This window comes from Pinus tabuliformis, chromosome 3_2 (assembly GCF_031772625.1).
Source record: "Pinus tabuliformis cultivar Carrire ecotype Pingquan chromosome 3_2, CPIR1, whole genome shotgun sequence".
Taxonomy (NCBI): domain Eukaryota; kingdom Viridiplantae; phylum Streptophyta; class Pinopsida; order Pinales; family Pinaceae; genus Pinus; species Pinus tabuliformis.
The window spans coordinates 1,227,350,850-1,227,366,884 of NC_142302.1; positions in this window are offsets into that span (position 1 = coordinate 1,227,350,850).

Genomic DNA, 16,035 nt, shown 5'->3' on the forward strand with positions numbered 1-16,035 from the left:
AAAAAGCATATATCCAGTAAACTTATGATTCAGTTAGTTGATCCTTAATGAGTGCATCAGAACATTATTAACCATATGAACAGTAAATAGGAGCAGTAAAACAGAATAGATCATCACACATAAGCAACACACATGAACACCGAGATGTAAGGTGGAAACCCAATGTGGGTGAAAACCACCTGCTGTAATTCATCTCTATCTTCTTTTAATAAGAAACTTCTTTTTACAATATTTCTGTACTGGTGCAGTCTTATACCAGTACGCAGGCTTCTACTTGCAGAAGGCTACAACCTTCTCTCGTTCTCTAGCTTCTCTTGGAAGGGAGCTACAACCCACTTAGCTCTTGTACTAGCTGTTGTACTAGTACGTAGGTGTTGACCTATAGAAGGCTACAACCTTCTCTCATTCTACAACTTCTCCTGGAAGGGAGCTACAACCCCCTTAGCTCTTGTACTAGCTGATGTACTAGTACGTAGGTGCTGACCTACAGAAGGCTTCAACTTTCTCTTTCTTCCTCCATGTACCACGTTTCATAAATTTTCAGACTGGATACTCATGGTACACAACATCATAATCTGAAGGCCATGTTTCATCCAATTTTCATACTAGACCCATCAACAACATTGAAGCACAAAATCAATCACCACTGAAATACAACCATCAACTATATCCAGAACACTGCATCATCATTCAGAACAAGCTGTAACCTCAAAACCATGCATCAGAGTGTATACGCAACTTGGAAGAGCCAAACCAACGTGTATACACAACTTCATCAAAGCGAACCAGTGTATAGATATGCAAATACTTACTTATAACTTTGTTGCACTTCCCGACTTCAGACATACCCAGATCATCACATATAAAGGATAATACATGTGTTCACAACCAGATCTAGCCCATCAGATGACATAATGATAAGTGATTATGATCCTGATCCATTATTAGATCTCATCCATCATCATTGAAGCAAATCTCAATCAATCAATTTGAACATTATTACCAGAATGCAGTCACCATAACATAAAGCAAAACCCAGAACTCTGCATCAACAACCAGAACCAATTGTAATTTTAAACATCATAGTTCACAATGTATACGCTCCTTCGATGTGTCAAACCTGCGTGTATACGCGCCTTCACCGAAGGGAACCCGCGTACAGATCTGAAAATAATTACTTATACCTTCACTACAGTTTTCAACTTTAGATATACCTAGAACATAAGATATAAAGGATAAGACATACGTCAGTATTCAGATCTAAACTATTCATGATAATACCATATAATGATAATGCATTTTAGTCTTCATGATCCCAGTCCATCAACCTTCATCTACTGCATAGGTGCTTCCTTGATTCAGGTCAAGAAAAGCATCACAAACCCATAACCAGCAAGCTAGATCTCACACTTCATCAAATATTCATCACTTGCACACTTGCACCCTGGCCTAATGACCTTCTTCTCCTTATATAGGTTTAGGCCTCTCTCAATACCATGGTCCAAAACCATATAGGACCAATACCTTGGACCCAATACCTGGGGTCAATACCTCGGACCAAATACCATGGACCAAATAACACGGACCAAAACTTAGTTTTCCGACATGTACGCGCCTTTCCTTGAGTGAAAGTGCGTGTGTACGGTATACGCGTGTTTTCATATAGTGAACCTGTGTCTATACACTACTTGGTATATAGTGAACCTACGTATATACGCGACTTGGTATATAGTGAACCTACATGTCTACACGACTTGGTATATAGTGAACCTGCATATGTACGTGACTTGATATATAGTGAACCTACGTATATACTTTTCTTCCTCCTTTCTTTGTAGTATGATCATCAATTCCTTGCTACTGACCTGCTGCACTATGATCTGTCATCTGTGTGAGTTGCAATCAAGGACAACACTTATATCATATCTGTATCATAATGCCAACAATCTCCCCCTTTGACCTCAAGGGCAAAGGGCAAACCAAGATATTCTCTCCCTTTGATGTTCATTATGCTGTCCATACTCCCCCTAAGTACATGCTGAAATCTCTACATGCTGAGATGTACTAAGCCGTTCATGCTCCCCCTGAGCACATGTTGAGTTCTCTGATCTAACTCTGGCTTTGTACATGCCAAGATGTACCAATCCGTCCATGCTCCCCCTGAGCACATGCCAAGTCTACAAGAATATTTTTTCAATAGAATGACATGACTCTAAAACTCAACTAAGTGAGTACGACCTTCCTATCACTAATGACTTATACATAGATCAATCTCCCAACCAAGTGGGGAGACACCATTTTGACTCATCCACCCAACCAAGTGGGGATGTACCAAATGTTTATACATGATTGAAAATAGAAATCATTACATCATCCATCCCATGCATAGTGGGGTAACAAATTGCATCATATGACCAAAAGGGATTCATCACACGACTACAATAGACAGAGACAAACTATTACATCATGGGTCTTGATATGACCTTTACATCGAATGATATACATGACATTTATAACAGAGACCAAATATCTAAACAAGACCATGACAGTCATCAGCAACTATCATACACAATGTATGATCTGCTCCATAGGCATCTGTCAACAAAATCCAGACCAACAACCTGTATATGTAGATATCATCAACCTATAACAAGGTATGTCTGCATATATATATATATATATATATATATATATATATATATATATATATATATATATATATATATATATATATATATATATATATATATATATATATATCAACTCATTCTTTCGAACATTATCATAGCCTTCCATGAAGAATTCTACATATGTAATACAAAATCATTCACATTATATCATATGTGAAAAACACCATAGTCATCTTATCATCATCAAGATCTGCATGATCATTTATACCATCCATGTATCATCGCTCGGGAACATCCCTCATCTGATAAGCATCAATCAACATATGTGAGTATCAACCTATCATCATATAGGTAACAACTCATCATCATCATGTCTCCAACAATGCAACTTTGAGTAATCATCCATGTATTTAGTATACAGTGTATAGCACTATGTATCTTGAGCAATAATCCTCATCCATGTGAGAGCCAAGAACTATAGGAATCCTGCATCATAATTTTATTATATGATCTTTATGCATATGACGATAGTAGCATATGATTGACTCATCATGAAGTTGAGTATTTAGGCTTTGTACTTCTCCTCATCCTTATGAAGATCACCATGTAAGAAACATATATGCATCATCAGAGAGTAATCCACAAATCTGATCTGAACACCAACTATGTAACCCCAAGAGTCATATGATATTTTTTCATGGGCAACTCATAACCATATCATAGAAAGATGTATCTTTTAGCCATATAAGCATCATCACCAAGGACTTCTAACCATAATTCCAATAATGCATTATTCAAAGCATATGCTCCCCCTGAACCTGTGCCATCTATTCACTGCCAGATCTGATCATACATATATCATCAAAAAGTATCAAGGCATCATCATCATCAAGTTAGGATCAAAAACATCTTATGAGTACCAAAACATTTCCACACATCATCAACGGATTGTAAACATGATCAAACAGAGCAAATAATGGACTGAATCATATCAGACCCTTTTTTCTGAGTCTGTCCCACTGCGTTTCCTCAAACTAATATATACGCGACTGTGCAGTGTCTAACTCGCATATATACGTGACTTCGCTTCATGAAAATTGCGTATGAGGTTTAGAACACTGAAGTTTTACACTTTGAGCTCCCTCTAGGTCTGTTATGTCTGTATATTGTGTTGTGCCACATCTTTCTGAATGTACTTCCTTCTTCTTCCATATCTTCAAGTGTGATTGTGTTTTCTCCTTTTGGTATGGTGCCCGTACTTTGTTCCTGCATTCCTTGCTATATGTCCAAGCCTGTTACATGCATAACATCTTACATATTTCATATTTCTTCTGTAGCAATCAAGATCTTTGTGACCAAACATATTGCAAGAAAAACAATATCCCTTAAAGTACCTGGAATGTGATGATCTTTCTGTGTGATTGCCTTGAACCATTCTACTTCTGCATCTGGTTGCAACATGTCCAAAATTATGACATACATAACATTCAACATTATTCATCGGAGGAAATAACCAACTATCACTTCCATAGTTAGGAGTAAAAGATTTTCTTTGCAGAATTTATTTCCTTGGTTGTTGATGGGATTGACCTTTCATCTCCTTGTTGAGCATTTCAGATTTTGCATTAGATTTCCTTGTCTTACTTTGTGAACTAGATTCACCTTCAATAGATTCATGAAAGCCAAGACAAGTTTTGATAGCAGCAGACCTTTGACTACTAAGAATATTATCCAAGATCTTAGTACTATCTTGAAATCGTAGGAGCTTATCCTTTTCTTCTAATTTAACTTCTAGAATATTTACCTCAACCTCATGTTGCTCTTCCTTTTCAAGATGTTGTTTCTTCATGATTCCTTCAGTTTTTCTTCCTTCTTCCAACTGATGACTTATTTCAAGAACTTTCTTTTCTTGTTTTTCAAGAGCTTGGGGAAGTTCTTTATTCTACTTATTTGATTCTTCAAGATCTTCTTTTAGTGAGAGGATCTTAGCTTCAAGACTTTCATAGTAACTGGATCTTTCTCTGAGTTTCTTGATTGTTGTGCTCCTTTCATTTACTTCATTTCTTAATGATGTCACTTCATCTTGTAGCTTTTGACATTGATCTTCCTTTTCCTTGAATAGCTTCCTTACCCTGTTTCCTTCCTCCAGTTGAGCTTTTAGTTTGGTAGCTTCTTCTTTGGAGGTACATTCCCTTCTGTCCAATAGATCTTGTTGATCTTTAATTTTGTCTGTGAGCCTTTTAAATTCTGTCTCTATTTGGTATCTTTCATCCTCACCCATAAGAGCAAGTTCAATTGTTTTGCTATCACTTTCATCATCTTCAAATGGATGGAGAAATGTATCACAAGAGGATAACAAACTCATACCTGATAGTTATTTTGCTTGTTTATCTTCATTCTGAGGTGATTCTAAATCTGAAGTATTTCTTCCACATATTCCCCAATCGATTCTCCCACTGTCACAATTCCTTTGAGATGTCTTCTTCTTCTGAGACGCTTTCTTCTTTAGCTTCCTTCCCATTGTTCTACGGATCTCCTTCAAGCGATCAAGCTTCTACCAAAGGACTTGCTCTGATACCAAATTGTTGGAAATAATACTGGGGGGGGTGAATCAGTATTATCAAATCAATATAACTTTTTCATTCCATATTCATATTCATATATGCTACTTCAGTTAAGGAAAACCGCGTGTATACGCAACTATGTTTAATGCAACAAGCGTATATCCAGTAAACTTATGATTCAGTTAGTTGATCCTTAATGAGTGCATCATAACATTATTAACCATATGAATAGTAAACAGGAGCAGTAAAACAGAACAGGTCATCACACATAATCAACACACATGAACACCGAGATGTAAGGTGGAATCCCAATGTGGGTGAAAACCACCTGCTGCAATTCGTCTCTATCTTATTTTAATAAGAAACTTATTTTTAAAATATTTCTGTATTGGTGCAGTCTTATACCAGTACGTAGGCTTCTACCTGTAGAAGGATACAACCTTCTCTCATTCTCCAGCTTCTCCTGGAAGGGAGCTACAACCCCCTTAGCTCTTGTACTAGCTGATGTAATAGTACATAGGTGCTAACCTACAGAAGGCTACGACCTTCTCTCGTTCTCCAGCTTCTCCTGGAAGGGAGCTACAACCCCCTTAGCTCTTGGACTCGTTGATGTACTAGTACGTAGGTGCAAACCTACAGAAGGCTTCAACCTTCTCTTTCTTCCTCCAGGTACCATGTTTCATAAATTTTCATATTGGATACTCATGGAACACAACATCATAACATGAAGGCCACGTTTCATCTAATTTTCATACTGGACCCATCAACAACATTGAAGCACAAAATCAATCACCACTGCAATACAACCATCAACTATATCCAGAACACTACATGATCATTCAGAACTAGCTATAACCTGAAAACCATGCATCAGAGTGTATACTCAACTTGGAAGAGCCGAACCCCCGTGTATACGCAACTTCATCAAAGTGAACCAGCATATAGATCTGCAAATACTTACCTATAACCTCATTGCACTTCCCGACTTCATACATACCCAGATCATCACATTTAAAGAATAATACATGTGTTAGCAACCAGATCTAGCCCATCAGATGACATAATGATAAGTCATTATGATCCTAATCCATTATTAGATCTCATCCATCATCACTGAAGCAAATCTCAATCAATAAATTTGAACATTGTTACCAAAATGCAATCACCATAACATAAAGCAAAACCCAGAACTCTGCATCAACAACCACAACCAATTGTAATTTCAAACATCATAGTTCACAAAGTATACGCTACTTCGATGTGTCAAACCTGCGTGTATACAAGCTTTCACTGAAGGGAGCCCACGTACAGATATGAAAATAATTACTTATACCTTCACTGCAGTTTTCAACTTTAGATATACCTAGAACATAAGATATAAAGGATAAGACATGCGTTAGTATTCAGATCTGAACTATTCACGATCATACCATATAATGATAATGCATTTTAGTCTTCATGATCCCAGTCCATCAACCTTCATCTACCGCATAAGTGCTTCCTTGATTCAGGTCAAGAAAAGCATCACAAACCCATAACCAGCAAGCCAGATCTCACACTTCATCAGATATTCATCACTTGCACACTTACACCCTGGCCTAATGATCTTCTTCTCCTTATATAGGTTTAGGCCTCTCTCAATAGCATGGTCCAAAACCATGTAGGACCAATACCTTGGACCCAATACTTGGGGTTAATACCTCGGACCAAATACCATGGACCAAATACCAAAATACCATGGACCAAATACCACGGACCCAAAACTTAGTTTTCTGACATGTACGCGCCTTTCCTTGCATGAAAGTGCATGTGTATGGTATACGCGCCTTTGTATATAGTGAACTTGTGTCTATACACTACTTGGTATATAGCGAACCTGCATATATACACGACTTGGTATATAGTGAACCCGTGTGTGTACACGACTTGGTATATAGTGAACCTGCGTATGTACGCGACTTGATATATAGTGAACCTGCGTATATACTCTTCTTCCTTCATTCTTTGTAGTCTGATCATCAATTCTTTGCTACTAACCTACTGCACTATGATCTGTCATCAGTGTGATTTGCCATCAAGGACAACACTTGTATCATATCTGTATCATAATACCAACAATCTCCCCCTTTGGAATTGATGGCAACAACCACACCAAGTCACTCTCCCCCTTTGACATCAAGGGCAAAGGACGAACCAAGATATTCTCTCCCTTTGATGTTAATTATGCTGTCCATACTCCCCTTGAGTACATGCTGAAATCTCTACATGTTGAGATGTACCAAGCCGTTCATGCTCCCCCTGAGCACATGTTGATTTCTCTGATCGAACTCCCCCTTTGTACATGCCATGATTTACCAATCCATCCATGCTCCCCCTGAGCACATGCCGACTCTACAAGAATATTTTTTCAATAGAATGACATGACTCTACAACTCAACTAATTGAGTATGACCTTCCTATAACCAATGAATCATACATACATCAATCTTCCAACCAAGTGAGGATACACCATTTTGACTCATCCACCCAACAAAGTGGGGATATACCAAATGTTTGTACATGACTGAAAATAGAAATCATTACATCATCCATTCCATGCATAGTGGGGTAACAAATTACATCATATGACCAAAAGGGATTCATCACATGACTACAATAGACAGAGACAAACTATTACATCATGGGTCTTGATATGACCTTTACATCAAATGATATACATGACATTTATAACAAAGACCAAATATCTAAACAAGACCATGATAGTCATCAGCAACTATCATACACAATGTATGATCTACTCCATAGGCATCTGTCAACAACATCCAGATCAGAAACCTGTATATGTAGATATCATCAACCTGTAACAAGGTATGTCTGCATATAGATATCAAATCATTCTTTTAAACATTATCATAGCCTGTTAGGCCCCTATACTACTAGTGTAACCCCATATTGTTATTAGCACAACCCACTTATTATATTGATGTACCCATGTAGTGCCCATATTGTTACTATTGTGCCCCATAGAAGCCCACTATTGTTATTATTGTGCCCTTACATTATTATTGCTATGTCGGCTCTGATTATGTTATGACCCCTTATACTTGGGTAAACCTGTGATAAAATCCATTGAAACCTCCTCCCAATGTTGGCTTGGAATGGATAAAGGTTGTAATAGACTTGGTGTCTTAATTGTTTCAACTTTATTTTGTTGGCAAACCAAACATTCCGAGAAGTGTGCTTCTTATACCCAACACCAGAGTGTCAAGTGATGGTTGCAAATGGAGGAACAATAAATTGCTCTGGAAAGTGCCATAGTATCAAGCTATCAATGGGAGAATATGTATTTACTAGCCCAATGCTTTCCATTCCTATGGGAGGTGCTGATGTTGTACTAGGAGTACAATGGCTACAATCCTTGGGTACAATAGCTTTCAATTTTCAAGAACTTTTCATGAAATTTTCCATGGAAGGAAAGGAAGTTGAAATAAGGGGTTACACTAGTAGTATAGGGGCGTAACATAGCCTTCCATGAATGAATTCTGCATATGTCATAAAAAATCATTCACATTATATCATATGTGAAAAACACCATAGTAATATTATCATCATCAAGATCTCCATGATCTTTTATACCATCCATGTGTCATCACTTGGGAACATCCCTCATCGGATAAGCATCAATCAACATATGTGAGTATCAACCTATCATCATATAGGTAATAACTCATCATCATCATGTCTCCAATAATTCAACTTTGAGTAATCATCCATGTATCCAGTATATTGTGTATAGCACTATGTATCTTGAGCAACAATCCTCATCCATGTGAGAGCCAAGAACTATAGGAATTCTGCATCATAAATGTATTATATGATCTTTTTGCATATGACAACAACAACATATGAGTGGCTCATCATGAAGTTGAGTATTCAAGCTTTGTACTTCTCCTTATCCTTATGAGGATCACCATGTAAGAAACATATATGCATCATTAGAGAGTCATCCACAAATCTGATCTGAACACCAACTATGTAACCCCAATCGTCATATGAGATTTTGTCATGGGAAACTCATAACCATATCATAGCAAGATGTATCTTTTAGCCATATAAGCATCATCACCAAGGACTTCTAACCATAATGCCAACAATGCATTATTCAAAGCATATGCTCCCCCTGAACTTGCGCCATCTATTCACTGTCAGATCTGATCATGCATATATCATCAAGAAGTATCAAGGCATCATCATCATCAAGTTAGGATCAAAAGAATCTTATGAGTACCAAGACATTTCCACACATCATCAATAGATTGTAACCATTATGAAACAGAGAAAATAATGGACTGAATCATATCAAACCCTTTTTTCTAAGTCTGTCCCACTTCTTTTCCTCAAACTAATATATACGCAACTATGCAGTGTCTAACTCGCATATATACGCGACTTCTCTTCATGAAACTTGCATATGAGGTTTAGAACACTAAAGTTTTACACTTTTAGCTCCCTCTGGGTCTATTATGTCTGTATATTGTGTTGTGCCACATCTTTCTGACTGTACTTCCTTCTTCTTCCATATCTTCAAGTGTGATGATGTTTTCTCCTTTTGTTATGGTGCCCATACGTTGTTCCTGCATTCCTTTGCTATATGTCCAAGCTTGTTACATGCATAACATCTTACATGTTTCATATTTCTTCTGTAGCAATCAACAGCTCTGTGACCAAACATATTGCAAGAAAAACAATATCCCTTAAAGTACCTGGAATGTGATGATCTTTCTACGTGATGGCCTTGAACCATTCTACTTCTGCATCTGGCTGCAACATGTCCAAAATTATGACATACATAACATTCAACATTATTCATCAGAGGAAATAACTGACTATCACTTCCATAGTTAGGAGTAAAAGATTTTCTTTGAAGAATTTCTTTCCTTGGTTGTTGATGGGATTGACCTTTCATCTCCTTGTTGAGCATTTCAAATTTTGCATTAGAGTTCCTTGTCTTACTTTGTGAACTAGATTCACCTTCAATAGATTCATGAAAACCAAGACCAGTTTTTATAGCAGTAGACCTTTGACTACTAAGAATATCATCTAATATCTTAGTACTATCTTGAAATCGTAGGAGCTTATCCTTTTCTTCTAATTTATCTTCTAGAATATTTACCTCAACCTGATGTTGCTCTTCCTTTTCAAGATATTGTTTCTTCATGATTCCTTCCGCTTTTCTTCCTTCTTCCAACTGATGACTTATTTCAAGAACTTTGTTTTCTTGTTTTTCAAGAGCTTGTAGAAGTTCTTTATTCTTCTTATTTGATTTTTCAAGATCTTCTTTTAGCGAGAGGATCTTAGCTTCAAGACTTTAATAGTAACTGGATCTTTCTTTGAGTTTCTTGATTGTTGTGCTCCTTTCATTTACTTCATTTCTTAATGATGTCACTTCATCTTGTAGCTTTTGACATTGATCTTCCTTTTCCTTGAATAGCTTCCTTACCCTGTTTCCTTCCTCCAGTTGAGCTTTTAGTTTGGTAGCTTCTTCTTTGGAGGCACATTCCCTTTTGTCTAATATATCTTGTTGATATTTAATTTTATACATGAGCCTTTTAAATTATCTCTCTATTTGGTATCTTTCATCCTCACCCATAAGAGCAAGTTCAGTTGTTTCACTGTCACTTTCATCATCTTCAAATGGATAGAGAAATGTATCACCAGAGGATAACAAACTCATACCTGATAGTTCTTTTGCTTGTTTATCTTCATTCTCAGGTGATTCCGAATCTGAAGCGTTTCTTCCATATATTCCCCAATCAATTCTCCCATTGTCATAGTTCCTTTGAGATGTCTTCTTCATCTGAGGTGCTTTCTTCTTTAGCTTCCTTCCCATTGTTCTACGGATCTCTTTCAAGCGATCAGGCTTCTACCAAAGGACCTGCTCCGATACCAAATTGTTGGAAATAATATTGAGAGGGGGGAAGGGCGTGAATAGGTATTATCAAATCAATATAACTTTTTCATTTCCATATTCAGATTCATATACGCTACTTTAGTTAAGGAAAACCACGTGTATATGCAAATGTGTTTAATGCAACAAGTGTATATCCAGTAAACTTATGATTCAGTTAGTTCATCCTTAATGAGTGCATCAGAACATTATTAACCATATGAATAGTAAATAGGAGCAATAAAATAGAACAGATCATCATGTTATCACTCAGGTTGTCCTTAAGCTCCAGAAAAGGATACGGCCGAGGTAACCACAAACCAACTTTGGACTGCAAGTTCTAGCCAACCTGCAATCAGAGAGGGCTCTCTCTTTATGATTTAGCTTTGTTTGAAAAGGATTTTAGGCTAGGTCTCGAGTTAAGAGGGTTTTTGTTTTGTTTTTTGGTGGGAAAATTGATGTTTTCACACAGAGAGGCAAAGCATAGTCTAAGGGTTTCAAACCATTGGGCGTGGAGTCGAGGAGCAATACTGTTGGTGCCTTTCCTTAATAATAGTGAGGGAAAATGGAGCAAGATAGCTGAGCATGAAACAATGTTCTAGGGTAAAGGGATGGAAAGAAATGCTAAGAAATGAGAGGCAGTTAAGAATTTCTCAATTATGCTTAACAGGGGAAGATAACAGGTGCTACCTAGGGGCAGTTAAGAATCCCTAGATAATTGGCAAATATAGGTGAATCGGGGTAAACATGAGCCAGAAGGAATTCATATTCATAACCAATTCAATCAAAGGAAAACATAACGGAATAGCAGAAATTGAGCATAGAGAGTATTAAACTAATTCTAGGCTATTCTTTCTTTCTGCTATCTAGATAGTGATAACAATAAAACAGAGGTAAGATGCACTTATTGCTTCAGGCTGCAGCACGAGAATTCCATCTTCATATCTCCATAAACATTCATTCACAACAGACAGTTTGTTCTACAGGCTTTCTGCAATCTTTGATTATAGAAACAGTCAGATATACAGTACGAGTCTCTGGTGAAAATTCTCAATTGACCAACCCTTAAAACAATGCTAAGGGTGGTATATATAGGGCAAAACTATCTACAGAGTTATTTATTACATCTTGACCTAATTAGGTCATAAAGAATAATTAATTGACCTAACTCCTATCTGAAATAAATGCATGAAAATATCTCAGGCTACGCTGGGGCGGCCGTATTAAACTGAATAAATGATGCTCTCCTCGGTGGCTTGGTGCAGGTGATTCTGAAATAAATGTGCATGGGTTTCTGCTTCTTTGTTGTCCTGTGGCTTTAAATGCCTTAATTGTGATTTGAGGGTAGGGATGGGCTGATTATGCCTGATTTGACTTTCTGGGGGCTGCATTAATGTACAGGTGCTTCGAGCCCCCACAAAATCTTCGCTGATACTCTTTGGCGTCTTTTCTTTCCTCTGATACTCTTTGAAAAAATCTGGACTACTGTTCTGATGTGTTGTGGGTCTAATCACGCACTGATGGCTGTTGTTCGGCCTTTGCATCCTCTGGAATTGTCTTCTGATCCTTTCGGTATGTTCTGCGAAGAAAACGGGTCATTTTTGCGGCTTTTGGGCTTCCTGGGGGCCGCATAATGGAAAGATTCCCTGAAGATTCCCTGAAGATTCTCCATTTTGGCCTAAAAAATCTTGCAATCATCAAAAACTACCTCAGAACTGGATTCCGGGGCTCCGAAGTGCGACTTTTGCTCCTTCGCGCCAAAAAAAGTGCTGATGATGTCAACATGATGTGACGTTGTACGGTGGGTGACATCAGCAATGACGTCAGCATGATGACATGGCGGGATGACGTCAGCATGACGTCATCCTGTACGGATGGTGACGTGGTAGGTACGGTGGCAGGGACATGTGGCAGTGACGTGGGAGGAGGCCATGCAGGCAGGTGACTCGGCGACACAGTGGCTGGGCAAGGGGGTGACGTAGGCGGAGACATGGCATGTGACGCGGGCAGGGGCGGTTTACGGTTTTGGGCGCACCGCCTTTAGGAGATGGCAGTTTTGGGGGAGGGGGCTCCATCACAGCCCAACGCTTGACGCGTGGCGGGAGGTACGGCGGCAATACTGCCCATCTCCCGGACGCTAAAGCTCGGGCAGCTCGGGGATGGGACGGCCTGCCAGCCATTGATCTGCGGGGCGGATGATCCAACGACTAGCGGCAAAGATAATACGGCAGGGAGTTACGGCGGGGGAATATTCAAAGAATATTCCTTTTTAAATAATGTGCGCGAGTGGGTTTAACTATGGGAAACGGGGTTCATTGGGGTTAATAAGTGGCGGGGTTAATATTTTATGCGAAAAATTTGGGTTAGGGGGGCGAAAAGGGGTTATTTGCGGGTTTTAGGGCTAGGTGAGAGGTTATTAATCTGGCCAGATGTCAGATTAATCCCTGTTAAAACACGGATGGGCTAAAAACAACCCCGGATGGACCTTTTTTCCCAGACTTTATAAAAATATGGCTATATTGCCAGGGAGGGGATATTTACATAGGGGAGTTTTATGTACATAGTTTTAATAGGGGAAGGGGAAGACTACTAGGGAGTTATATAATACTATTAATACTTAATATGAAGGTGACCAGCAAGCGCTAAGGTCAGGGACCTTAGGCTAAATTTTGGGGGAAAAGAATTTGCGAAGAGATGAAGTCCTTGAGTGAAGCAGATCTTCACCAAGGTGACTGATATGGATGATGATGAAACTAAGAGGCTCAAGCAAATCTTGTCCTCTTCAGGGAGTTAGTAAGTGACTTGGGGAATTTAGAAGAAGGGGAAGTTAGTGATGTCCAGCCTTGATCTCTTTCTGAATGGAAACTGCCTGCACTGATCTGAAAAGATAAAACAGTTTGAAACACAAAATTGATCATCAATTATCATTCTGCAACCACACAGCTACCTACCCATCCTACTTTCCTAACATTTTTTCTTCTTTTGATTTGGGTGCACTTAGACTTGCAGACCCATATTTACAATTTTTATTTTCTTTTTTCTGATTTCCTATCTAAATCTACACTTATTTCTGCCATGGCCCAGATTAAACAGTTGGGTCCCTTTGATTCTCTACCTATCTACAAAATCTGCCAAGGTTAAACTGTTTGGACAGATGCATTCTCTATATTCTAAAACAGGAAATTGAAATCTAGGGAGGCCAAGATTAAGCTGTTTGGCCTTTCCTTTAAAAAAGAACTCATCAAAAATGGAATACAGCAGTGGCCTTTGGACTAGCACACTTCATGGCTTTCTTCTTTGGTCTGTTCTGGAAATATGGAACACTGCAGCTTGCAGAGTATGACATATTTGGCATGTAAAAATGTCAATCATGAAAGATGAATACCTGCTGCAGCAGGAGGCTAACAGTGGCTCCACTTGGGGATGGCTTTTCCTTGTGAAAAGTCAAGAACAACAGGTCAGACTGCCTTGTATTCAATTGTTGCTGTATTCTGCAAAATTTGCTTGGCTGGCTGCCTTATTAATCCTACCTACCTACCCTAACCAGCATTTACTTTGCTTTTAGGTGTAATGAAACCGCCAATACAGCCATTTAAGCATCATGAACATGAATGGTCTTTGCTGCTTGTGTTTGCTGTTACCTGAAATGGAGATCTTGCAATCTGATACAGCTTTGTTAATCTTTGAGAAGATCAGGAAACTGCTGACCTTCTTTGCTGAAACGAGAAACTGTACAAAAGGGTCCTGCAGCATATATACATTATTACTGGACTTACTTGAAGAACTGCACAAAGGTTTGGGATAGCTATCATGCTTTGAAATTGGGGAATTATCAACAACTTGATTTTGAGCTTTGCAGCCTTCTACTGGAGAAACACACTGATCTCTTTCATCATTCTGCCTACCAGCAGACAGGTCATTCAAAACTTGCAGCGGTGCTTGCAATTTACAATCTGGCTGGAATAGGACTTGACTGATTTGTGCAAGCTGCTCCTCTTCTTCTTCTTTGAATAACTCAAATGGCTGAAAACAAAGAGGCAGGGGATCCACTTGGACCATTTGATCATATGCTGTTGCTTCTAAGTCTTGCTCAATCTGTTATTCGATGGCTCTTTGGGGTTGCAAAATTAGAGGTAATACATTTTGAACAATGATTTGATCATCCTCCAGACGGTCAATATCAACCCTTGCTGATACTTGCTTATTAATTGCATGATAGTTGTCTTTAATAAATTGAAAATATTCAAAACAGAAAGGTAAAGTTCCTTCACTGAAATCAACACACTCTGCGTTTTCTTCCTTTTCTTCATAGCTGAGATGGGCATTCTGATCATTGTGTTCAGGCAGCTGATCCTGAACTGTGCTTTCTGCAAAAATAAGGTCTGACTCCTCTGCAAGACTGATTTGGTCGTTAGGCTCACAATCATCATCATACTGATCATATTTGGGCAGACCGTTGAAAGAAGAGAAGCTATTATATTCATACATTATATCAGGAGACTGCTCCATCATGTATGGCTGTATGAATATGTCATCTGTTTTGTGGCAGGTTTGTTCATGAATATCATTACTTTCCTTTTGCAAAACATATCTGTTCTGGTGCTTTAAACATTCAACTTCTATTGTGCACATTTGCTTTAATTCCTCTACTTTCTTTACAAAGATATCAAGTTCATCCCCTTTTTCTGCTTTCAACCTCCTCCCCCTAGATTTCAGATTGACCTCTACATCTACTGCCATGTTCTACATCTGTTGCATAGTAGAGGGGCTCCTTTTCCTCAGATGAAATTCTATTTCTGGATCAAATGATGCTGGATAATGTAATAGAGCCAAATCAGGGGGAGGTCTTATATTCAACGGTATAGAATGATAAACTTGATTGAATCAGTCAGAA